Source organism: Danio rerio, chromosome 17 (assembly GCF_049306965.1).
Source record: "Danio rerio strain Tuebingen ecotype United States chromosome 17, GRCz12tu, whole genome shotgun sequence".
Classification (NCBI taxonomy): Eukaryota; Metazoa; Chordata; class Actinopteri; order Cypriniformes; family Danionidae; genus Danio; species Danio rerio.
This window is the reverse complement of record NC_133192.1, coordinates 44,286,909-44,297,990: the sequence shown is the minus strand read 5'-3', so window position 1 is coordinate 44,297,990 and position 11,082 is coordinate 44,286,909.

Genomic DNA, 11,082 nt, shown 5'->3' with positions numbered 1-11,082 from the left:
TTCGCTAGTTATTTGAGGTAGACCAATCTTTAATCTAGCAGCAATCACCCCTGAGAATATTTTGTAATCTGTATTAAGAAGCGTGATGGGTCGAAGATTATCTAATATTCTTTTATCCTTTCCAGGCTTTGGTATCAGAATAATGAGTCCCTGCTTCATAGTAGGCATTAGATTGTTATTTTTTATGCACTCTTGTAATGCTTCATATAAAAATACTTTGAGCTCTTCCCAAAAAAACTTGTAAAAATTTGAAGTTAGCCCATCTGGTCCAGGCGATTTATTAGTTTTCATTTTTTTTAGGACAGATCTAATTCATAAATGGAGAGATGTGAATCACAAAGGTCTTTGAATGAATCTTCAATTTTGGGGATACATTTTTTTATTTTTTTAAAAAACAATTCAGCGTCATCCTTGGAGTAAGATGACGTGAATAAGTTTGAGTAAAACTGTAAAACTTCTTTTGCCATTATATTTTCATCTGAACTTTCTACTTGATTAATTAACAAACTACTCATAGCATTTCTTTCTTGGCGTCTTTTTTCAAGATTACAAAAATATGAATTATTTTTTTCTCCAGCCTCCATCCAATTTGCTCTTGATCTTACATATGCACCCTTTGCCTTTCCAATATAAACTTCGTCTAATGAAGATTGTAAATGAATAAGTTTTTCTTTATCTACCTGTTTTAAAGTATGTTTACTGCAACACTCATTTATCTCATGTAATAATTTAATTTCTTTTTCTAATCTAATTTGTTTCAATTGTTTTCCATATATTATAGAGTATTCTCTAATTTTGAATTTTAAAAACTCCCATTTACAGCCGCTAGACATACTTTTGCTACCAATATCCTTTATAATCTTCTTTATCTGTTCACAATATTTTTCTTGAGATAAAAGCTCTGAATTAAATTTCCAATATCCTTTTGAGTAACTAGAATCAATATTTTGCTTTAAATTTAGCTCAATTACACAGTGATCGGTTAACGGTGCACTAGAGATAGAACAATTATACACGTATTTAAAAACAGTGTCCGTGCCGAGCCAGTAATCAATTCTTTATCTAGCCTTTGCGTTCGGTTTGACCCAAGTAAACTGTCTAATTCCAGGATTCCGCTTTCTCCAGATATCAATTAAATTATTTTGAACACAAAAATTATTAATTATGTTATTAACATGAGCTAACTTGTGCTTAGAGGGCTCCCTATCTAGCCATTCGTCTGGCGTTAAATTAAAATCCCCTCCAATCAAAATAAATTCTGTGGGATAGGTGATTTTTAATTCACTAATAATATCAGTAATTAAGCAGAGTAAATCATTATTTTGGCTGCGGTTGTTATACCCGTACACATTTATCAAAATAAGGAAGTGTTTATCTAAATTAAGAACAATTACTAACCAATGTCCATCATCATCAGCTTTGTGAAAAATTATCTTACCGGGACATTTCTGCAAACAAATAGCAACTCCTCCGGAATGATTTGTGCCGTGACTAAAAAAAATATCATCATGCCATTGATTACGCCAAAACGGAACATCCACAGCTTCTGAATGAGTTTCTTGAAGAAAGATTATATTTGAATTTTGGCTCTTGCAAAAAAGAAAAATACCTTTCCTTTTAATTGAATCTTTTAGACCCCTACAGTTTAAAGATGAAAAAGAGAGATTAGATAATAACGATAACATTAGAACAACTGGAACAACAAAAAAAAAAAGACCTTCTAAATAGTTTTTAAACGTGTGGAATTAAATTGTAGGAAAAACCCAAGTACAAAAAAGTTGTACAAACTGTAAAATGTCCCACATCATTTGTCTATCATCTTACTTAACCAATGATGCGGTCCATATACCCCTTAAATTTTCTGAAATACGTTTTCCATTTATGTAAGCAAAAGGACCTCGAAATCCAGCTGCCTTCCCCTCTTTTCTCGCTTGCTCAATCTTCGGCCATAGCGCTCTTCTTGCCTCTCTGTCCTCTTTCGTCAAATCTTCCGCAAATCTAATCCCCGCAACCTTGCACATCGTTGAGTTTTTCGTTCTCTTCCAAATTTCCTGTCTCATTCCTCTTCGCGCGAAGAGGATGATCACTTTTCTGGCCCTGTCAGCCTCCTTTCTCCCCACTCGGTGCACCACGTCCACCGCTTCGCTCATGCTGGACGAAAATTCAGGTGCAATCTTTATTAGAAGCTGAACCACATCTTCTCGAATGGATTCTCCTGGCGTTTCTTTCATACCTTTGATGCGAAGGCTCCATCTTCTCTTGTATCTTTCCTGTTCTAGAACTCGATTCTTCAAGCTGTTGTTTTCTCTTGTGAGAATCTCCACCTGCTTTTCTAACGTGTTTACTTTTCCTTTACACTCCTTAACTTCTTCTGCATTTAACTGTACTGCCTTTGCGACACTTGCGATCATGGCGCTATGTTGTTGTAATTGTGTGCTAATGTCTTCGTGCTGCTCATCCACTTTAACACCGAGAGCTTTTATTGCTTCTAAAATAGCGACATTCGACACAACAGCATCAGATGAGTTTGGATCCATTTCCAACGTTTTTTTCGCCTTTTTTCCACCCTGAGGCTTTAACGGGGTGGCAGGGTCAGAGTCCGTGCCCCGTTCTCTTTTACCGGAAAGCTCGGTGTCCATCGAGTAACCGTGTTCCTCCATACTATCTAATTAGACGGATGCTAAAGGGAAATCATATACGACCTTGAGGCAAACAACTTCGGGTATAACGACTCTAGACTTCAAAACTAACAAGATGAAAATATTTAAACCATTTAGGACTAAACTTGGGACATATATACCACACAAATGAAAAAGGTTGACTGCTCAGTCCGCCATCTTGCCGGAACTCCGAATCATGAGTTGAAACGGAGTTATGGGCAGGGGATATTTTAAGAGTTTTCTAAATATTAATCAATTCCCTGTTCGCTATATGCAATTTAAGTAACTTATAAAGGCTATACCTAGTGGATTTCTATGTCTGTTAAAAGCAGCTCTTAGTCATGTGGCAGATTAACTTACAAACAGTCACAGCTATGCCTAGGAGGACAATCTATTCTTTGTAAAGAATGTAATAATACGTTTATACGTCAATTGTCCCGGTCACAAAACTCAGTTACTCCTAGAGGAAAGTTTTTTGGGGGTTCCATAATTGTTAATATTCATTGTAGGAAAACATGGATGTTACCATATAAATTGTATCACTAATCAAATAAAAGAGGTGCACTTTAAATATTTGCACAACATACCATGTAATGCACTTTTATCCAAATATTGTGATGTTACTGATATTTGCAGTGTGAAGATATTTGTCACTTTCTTTTTCTTGCAATGTATCATTGTCACTGTTTTGGAATTATTTTAGTTCATATTGCTTTTCCAAGGTTAAAATGAGTGGTAATTTGCACCTCAAGGATGTTATTTCTTATTTTGAAAACAAAATAAGTTGTTAGAAGCCACTGTGAACTTTATTTTACTTGCTGGGAGTTTTTACTCTCACAAACAGAGGTTTCTAAAAAAATTAAATCTTTATAGACTTCTTAAGTGAAATAGAACATTTAATTAAATCACTTAGATTAATTGAAAAATAAATGTGCTTCTTTCTTGATCAAATATGATGAGATCTTTCACACTACTTCAATGTCTATCTCTTTTTTATTGCAATATTTCTTTTAACTTTTATTTTTTTAATGTATTGTATTTTAGTTTTGCTCTTTATCTTGTGTATCTTGATTATTGTGTAAAAAAAACTGTTCCCTTTTACTGTATTCTTAAGTTGTATTATACAGTTTCTTGAGAAAAAAACGGAATTATGAGCAGACTTATCGTTGTATGTCCATCAAAAAATTAGATTTTAGATCACTAAAGATTTTATTTGGTAAATTTCAAATATATAAGTGTAGATTGAATAACTCTAAACCTTGTTAGAGTTTAAAAGGTTTAAAGGTCCATTATAGATTTTCATTTGTATATCGACTCGCTCCAGTATATTAATAGAAAAAAAAATGTCAAGATACAATTATAGTTGCAAAGGAGCTGAAGTTAATTGAATAGTAAACTTGCTGTCAGTTGGTTAGGTAAAATCATCATATCATTGTAAAAATTTCTATGTTGAAGTTGTCTTTTTATTTATTTTTGATTATGTAAATTATATTTTAGTTTATGTTGTTAGTTACATTTGTATTTTGTGTCTGAGCCACCTCAGCTGACTTCTCTCGATTTGGAGGAGCAGCGGCTCTACTACTCCAAGCTCCTCCCGGGTGACAGAGCTCCTCACCCTGTCTTTAAGGGTGTGCTCTACCACCCTACGAAGGAAACTCATTTCAGCCACTTGTATCCGAGATCTTGTCTTTTTGGTCATGACCCAAAGCTCATGACTAAAGGTGAGAGTAGGAACGTAGACTGACCAGTAAATCGAGAGCTTTGCCTTTAGGCTCAGCTCCTTCTTCACCAAAACGGACCAGTACATTGACCGCATTACTGCTGCCGCTGCACCGATCCGCCTGTCAATCTCACGCTCCATCCTTCCCTCACTCGTGAACAAAACCCCAAGATACTTGAACTCCACCTGGGGTAAGGACTTTCCTCCAACCTGGAGATGGCAAACCAACAATGGTGACAATGGACAGCCCTGCCGGAGCCCAGCATGCACTGGAAACAAGTCTGACTTATTGCCTGCAATGCGAATTAAACTCGTACTCTAATCATACAATCAAATATTTGAAATACGATTAACATTATGCCAGTGTATTTTTTTCAAGAGTGGTAATAATTCATGGTAGAATAAACACGTTGTTCTCTATGAGATTAATGTAGTTAATCAAAAACAAACTGTCACACAGAAAATTATAATTGGTGGATTCGCGAAAAGAAACACTGCAAAAAAAAACGTAGCTCTTGGAAAGTAGATGGCACTTTCCATAAATGTAAATGGGGTCCGTAATCAAAATGAGCCTAGGTGGCAAATGGATATGAATGTAATGGGGTATATGCCGAGCTAATGTGTTTCCCATGCTAATACACTTCCGGTGACCCGTTATCGTGATTTTTTTTCCATTTTATATGGTTCCTTTTAAAGTAGCGATGTTGTAATGTAATTCAAATACAATCAGTTAAACAGATTTTGGCATCCATTTAGTTGCTCAAGCGTAAAACGAGACAAAAAGCCGTTTGCTCGCACGCGCCCGTCAGAATCGGCAGGTTAGCGCAGAAGCTCCAGTGAATATACTGGGGTAAAATAAATGCTCATATTATGAAGACATGGCGGGGAAAATGTAATTTAATGCAGTGCTTCTGGTACAATCTGAGTCCCACTTTATATTGGATATCACTCAACTAATGGAGATCGCTGATTTTTGAAGAGAAAAGACCTTAAACGCGCCGATTTTGCAATGGCATACAGTTCGCCGGAAACGATTAACCCATGTTACTAGCAAATTAAAAGTCCTATTAGCATGCTTCGGCATATACCCTATTAACATTCTGTACTATTCTGTACTTCTGTAAGTATTTTTAAGTCGAGGGGAAAGAGGGCTACTGATAAAATTTCTGTTATTTTTATACACTGAATTAGGGCGATTCTGTCATGCAAGATGATTTTTTAAATGCAATTGTCAGTCCAACAACCACACAGTATGAGCATGGCCTTAACGGCATGCTTTACTCTCTGACCAAAAGCACACACTCAAGATTGATCAATGCAGGAAGCAGATTCTCTAGAAAAGCAATGTCTGGTAGAGGGGAAATTATGCTGCCAAAAGGAAGACCGTCACAGGGTTCAGGAAATTAATTGTTGGATGGGCGACACTGCTACCAGCTGGCAGGATGTGTGTGAAATTGCCTGCGTCACTAGTCGATGGTTCTGTGGCGAGACCTGACAGAGGCAGAAGCAGCATTTCATTCAGGCTGCTAAATTGGCTCACATATTCCCAGATTTTATTGACGATCCCTCCCCACTTACTGACACAAGGGACGTGTCATCACGGCATGCTGCAATAGACAAATGCAAGAGAGAAGTTGCCAAGTTTGACCTGCCTACAGATCATTTTGAAATGCCAGCTATTCCACAATCACAAAATGAATGCAGTTTCTGAAGATTTTTTCCATTTATTATACTATTTTTTTTGTTTAGTATTATAGTTTTATATTTAATTCCTATAAAGATGTGATCATATGTAAGGCACAAGTAGGAGATATGGACTTAAGTGCATGATATTATTCAACAACAAAAAAAATTATAGGCCAAGCACGGCTTGACATTTTTGATCACCGGCCACTGTGGCTAGTAGTTTTCCAACATTACTAGCCACTCGCCATTTTCACTAGCCACAATTTTGTTGGGGAAAATATGTTTAGTAATTTGACATTGGCATGCTAAAATTTTGTGTTATGCCCACATGCCTCCTCTTCCATAAAACTTTTTTTGTGTGTGGTGACCTTGCTCAGTGAGAATAAGCATATAAGTGACATTTTAGGGCTCAACACTAAGGATTTACCAAATTTATCTCTGGCCACACCAAACTAATTATTTCCTTGCCAGAAATTTTAAATAATGTGTCAAAACTAGCAAACTATAGCTGTGTACATTCACGTTTTATTCAACAAAAATGTTCTTAAAAATTGACATTTAAAAATAATTACTGTCATGTACCTACAACTATGCCCTTCCAGGCTCTAAAGGTCCCAGATCACCAGTTAACTATCAGGGAGTCCGCGGGGTCTTAAAAAGTTTTAAAAGTTGATCAATCAATTATGAGAAAATCAAAAATAGTTATTAAAAAAGTCTCACACAGTATCACATATTTATAAGGTATTAAATTTTCTTCAAGCTTTGTCCAAAGTGTTTGACTTCAAAAAAAGCATTGATATATTTATTTTCCTCCTAATATTAAAAATGGCGTGCTCAATCCACACGATTGGTTCGGGCTGGGGGGTGTCCGGCCAAGCTTCTCCATCCAGGTGATTTCATGTATTTTGCAACAAACACAGGAAGGTGATGTGATGCTCTCCACATGTAGCAAAAGTATAAAGCGAAAGAGACGGCAAAGTGTGAAAATGTTCTGCAAAAAACTTGAATGAAACTTGAAAAAGTTTGCATGCTCCTGGTTGGAGAAAAACAAGTTTTAACAGTGGCTGAAGCCTGTCGCCGAAAACAACTGTGTAATTTATTATTTCAAGCTTTGTTTCTTCCGAGCTATCAAAAATGACATCATATATGTTATTCGTGTGTTAGCACATAAAATTTCGCCAGCATTTAAAGTTAAAGCTTAAACAACATATCTGTGGCATTTAAACAATGATCAACTGGCACAAATGGCCCAAAGTGTACCAAGAAAATACTTCCAGTACTATTAAATGACCAACAGGTAGGGTAAACCCAAGGCAGGCTAATTAAAAATATTTGCCTCGGCCTACATTTTTGTGTAATGTAAAATACATTGCTCCAGGTAAATAAAAAAAAATAAATTGTTGCTCATTTCAGATAACAAGTCTACTTGAGGAAACTATATTGTTGAATATGAAACACGTTACTTAGGGCCCATTTTTCATTCTTTTTTTTGTGCACATCTACGAGAAGGGCTTGTCTTATGCTGTGTTAAAGCCATTATAACTATTCAGTTATTCATTCATTTTGTTTTTGGCTTAGTCCCTTCATTTATCTGGGGTCACCATAGCAGAATGAACCGCCAACTTATCCAGCGCATGTTTTTACACAGCGGATGCCCTTCCAGCCACAACCCTTCACCAGGACACATCCACACACACACACAAATACTACGGTCAATTTTAGCATACCCATTCACCTACAATATACCACATGTCTTTGAACTTGTGGGGTAAACCGGAGCACTCAGAGGAAACCCATGTCAACATGGGGAAAACATGTAAACTCCACACAGAAAGGCCAACTGACCCAGACAAAGATCAAACCAGCAACCAGCTGAGTACACTATATCCTTTCAGAGGTGCGCCCAGCTCTGTGAGTTCATCAACTCCTCCAAAAATTAGCGGTGCTATAGACTGAGTCAAGCCCAAAATGCTCAACTTTTTCGAGAAAAAAATTCCTGTGAATTGCATTATTCGTGCCTCCTTATTAGTGCGAAATGCACCGCATGGATGTCTATTCTCATCTTTGCATTGACTTAACATGTAAATCACTTGTGTTTGGCACTTCATCCTTATCTGGTATAAACGCAGCAAAAAAGATCACTTTTGCTCACATAAAACCCTTCACTAAACCCAACCAAAAGTGTTTTCACAAGCAAATGTAAGATAAATCCATTGCAGTCATGTAGTTTCACCTTGTTTTTATGTTTGTTTGTGTTTCTTTTGTGAAACGTTGTTCTACTGGACTTGAAACTGAGCCCTTTGCATCAGAAGTACAAACCCATACAAGGTAATCTACTGAGCAAACTGACCGCACTGGAAAAGTTGTCCATATGAAGATAAACCAACTTAATCTCATGGCAATTCATAACTTTTTGAGTTAGTGGCTAATTCATATGAATTTGTATGATCTCATTTGTACATATTAGTATGATCTGCTCATCCCTGCTCAATGACGGTTGGGTTTAGGGGCAGGATTGGGTGCTATGCCTCCTTTTTTAAATCATACATTTTTGTACGACTGAACTCGTATGAATTTGTACAAATTAGCCACTAACCTGTCAAAACATAAAATACTTACATTTGTAGGATTTATTTGGTGTTGTGCAAAAAAACTTTGCGAAAATAGTCCTTTATTCTTCTACAATAATATGATCCTGTCAGTATTATTGATGTGAAAAGGATCAAAAGTTTTTGGCGTCATACTGCCTCATTCAGTTTACCTCGAAACTGCAGTTAAATGTACAGTATGTTGAAGTACTTTTTAGCGATTTCACAAAAAGGCATGCATTTCCAATGATCCTCTGTTGGTTGATGTTTATCATCATGATGTTTATTCCAAATTCTTCCCCTACCAACTGAAAGTTTCTGCAAAAACAGAAAGTAATTAGTACAAAAAAATAATCACTTTCAACTAAATGTTATATTTTTCCTGTTTCCTAATATTGTATTTAATATTTTCCACAGTATATTAATTTGGGAGTACTCCTCTTTTTCACTGTGATCTTTTTTTAAATTAGTTTCAATCAGCTTTCGAATGCATATGCACAAATATATTAGTGCAAAGCAATCATTTTAAAAGAGAGATCTGTGAGCGGTGTACTCACAAACACAAACACAATTTAGAAAATAATTGGTTAAAAATTCTTGTAGACCGCAGGTGTGTACTCTGGAATTACATTCTGTTCCCTGTAGATTTACTGAGTGGGCTGTGATGTCATACGGATGTGCATCGGGTTGCCACGGCAATGGCAATTCAGAGAACCAGATGATGTTGAACCCTCTCATCGAGTCCTGCACATAACAGGTTTCTGAATCAGAACAAAAGCCTTTCAGGAAACATATTTTTAGAATACTACTGCAAAACCAACATGTTTTCATAAGAGAAATCACTGCAAGGTAACCGTTGTCCATGGATGAGTGATTTAATGCTGTCAAAATGCATTTTCACACTGAAATTAATTATTTCATTTTTATTAGGTAATCTGTAATCATCCAAAAGTCGAATTAGGTAATTATCTTTAAAAAAAAAGAACAAATTAAATAAATAGTATTTGGAAATCTGACACGTAATACATTTGTACATGTGTGTCAACTGCCTCACTCGCAGCCTGTGTGGATTAAGCAATTGTCGGTGATGCCTTTCCTGTCTGTCTTCCACTTTCGGAAGCCTGTCTCCTTTCCATGACGCAAGAGGGAGTGGGAGTGGGCTGCCTCCTGTTCCCACTGAGGGGAGAGTAGGATGCTGACATCTGCCATGAGGAGAAAAAGGAGGCAAAGAGAAAAAAGATGAATGGAGAAGTGAAACGGAGAGGGAAAAGAAACCGGTACAAGTGTAAATTTGCTGCTGGAAATAATATAAATGCTTATATTCTTCCAAAACTTACCTGGTGGGTGGAAAAACAACGAACAACTAAACATAAACCACTTTTAAATTTGGTAACACTTTATTTTGATGTTAAGTATTAGTAGACTGTCTGCTTAATATCTGAAGATACTGCTCCTTCAACAGACATTTAACTGACTATAAGAAACTTTGCTAGTACATGTCAACTTACACTAACCTTAAACCCAACCTAACAGTCTACTTATAATCTAATGAGAATTAGTTGGCATGTAGATGCAATGTAACTTAATTCAACAAGCGGACCATCAAAATAAAGTGTGACCTTAAATTCTAATCACTGCATATCTTTGATTCATACTCTAGCTTATTGTAAACTCAGTTAGCTGCAATGTGGTATGTCTATAGCAAAATTATAATTGAATCAAAGAACAGTTAACCATTTTTCAAATCCTGTTCTGAGGTAAAAAGATATTTGACACTTTCCACTCCATGTATCACCTAGCAACTGATGCCAAGGTTACACAGGAAGTAGCACCCCAAACACATCCATGCCTTTATTAACCCAGCCGTAGATTAGTCACTGGAACACTTTTGATTGTATTGCTTACGTTCTCCCTGCTTGTAGTTACTCGACTTGTAAAAACATCACTTCCCTCATGAAGTGCGCTGAAGAGCTTGATCCTTATTACTCTTTATGTAATGTTACACATCATGATCATAATGCTACAGAGCAACTGTTCTGAAAAACAAATAAAGGTAACACTTAATTTTGATGGTCCATTTGAGTATTAGCAGACTGTCTGCTTAATATTTGTTGTAACTGCTCCTTTAATAGACATTTAACTGACTATAAGAAACTTTGCAAGTACATGTCAACTTACACTAACCCCAACCTAATAGTCTACTTATAATTTAATGAGAATTAGTTGGCATGTAAATGCAATGTAACTCAAATTCAACAAACAGTCCGACAAAATAAAGTGAGACCCAAATAACATCCTCAAATGTTCTGTCCTAGGAGTGAGATGGTGGGATTTTACTGCACAAGTAACGCAAACATCACTTTTACATAAAGGCTAATGTCAGGGATTGGAACAAATCAATACACATCTAGACCACCCGAGGAAACGT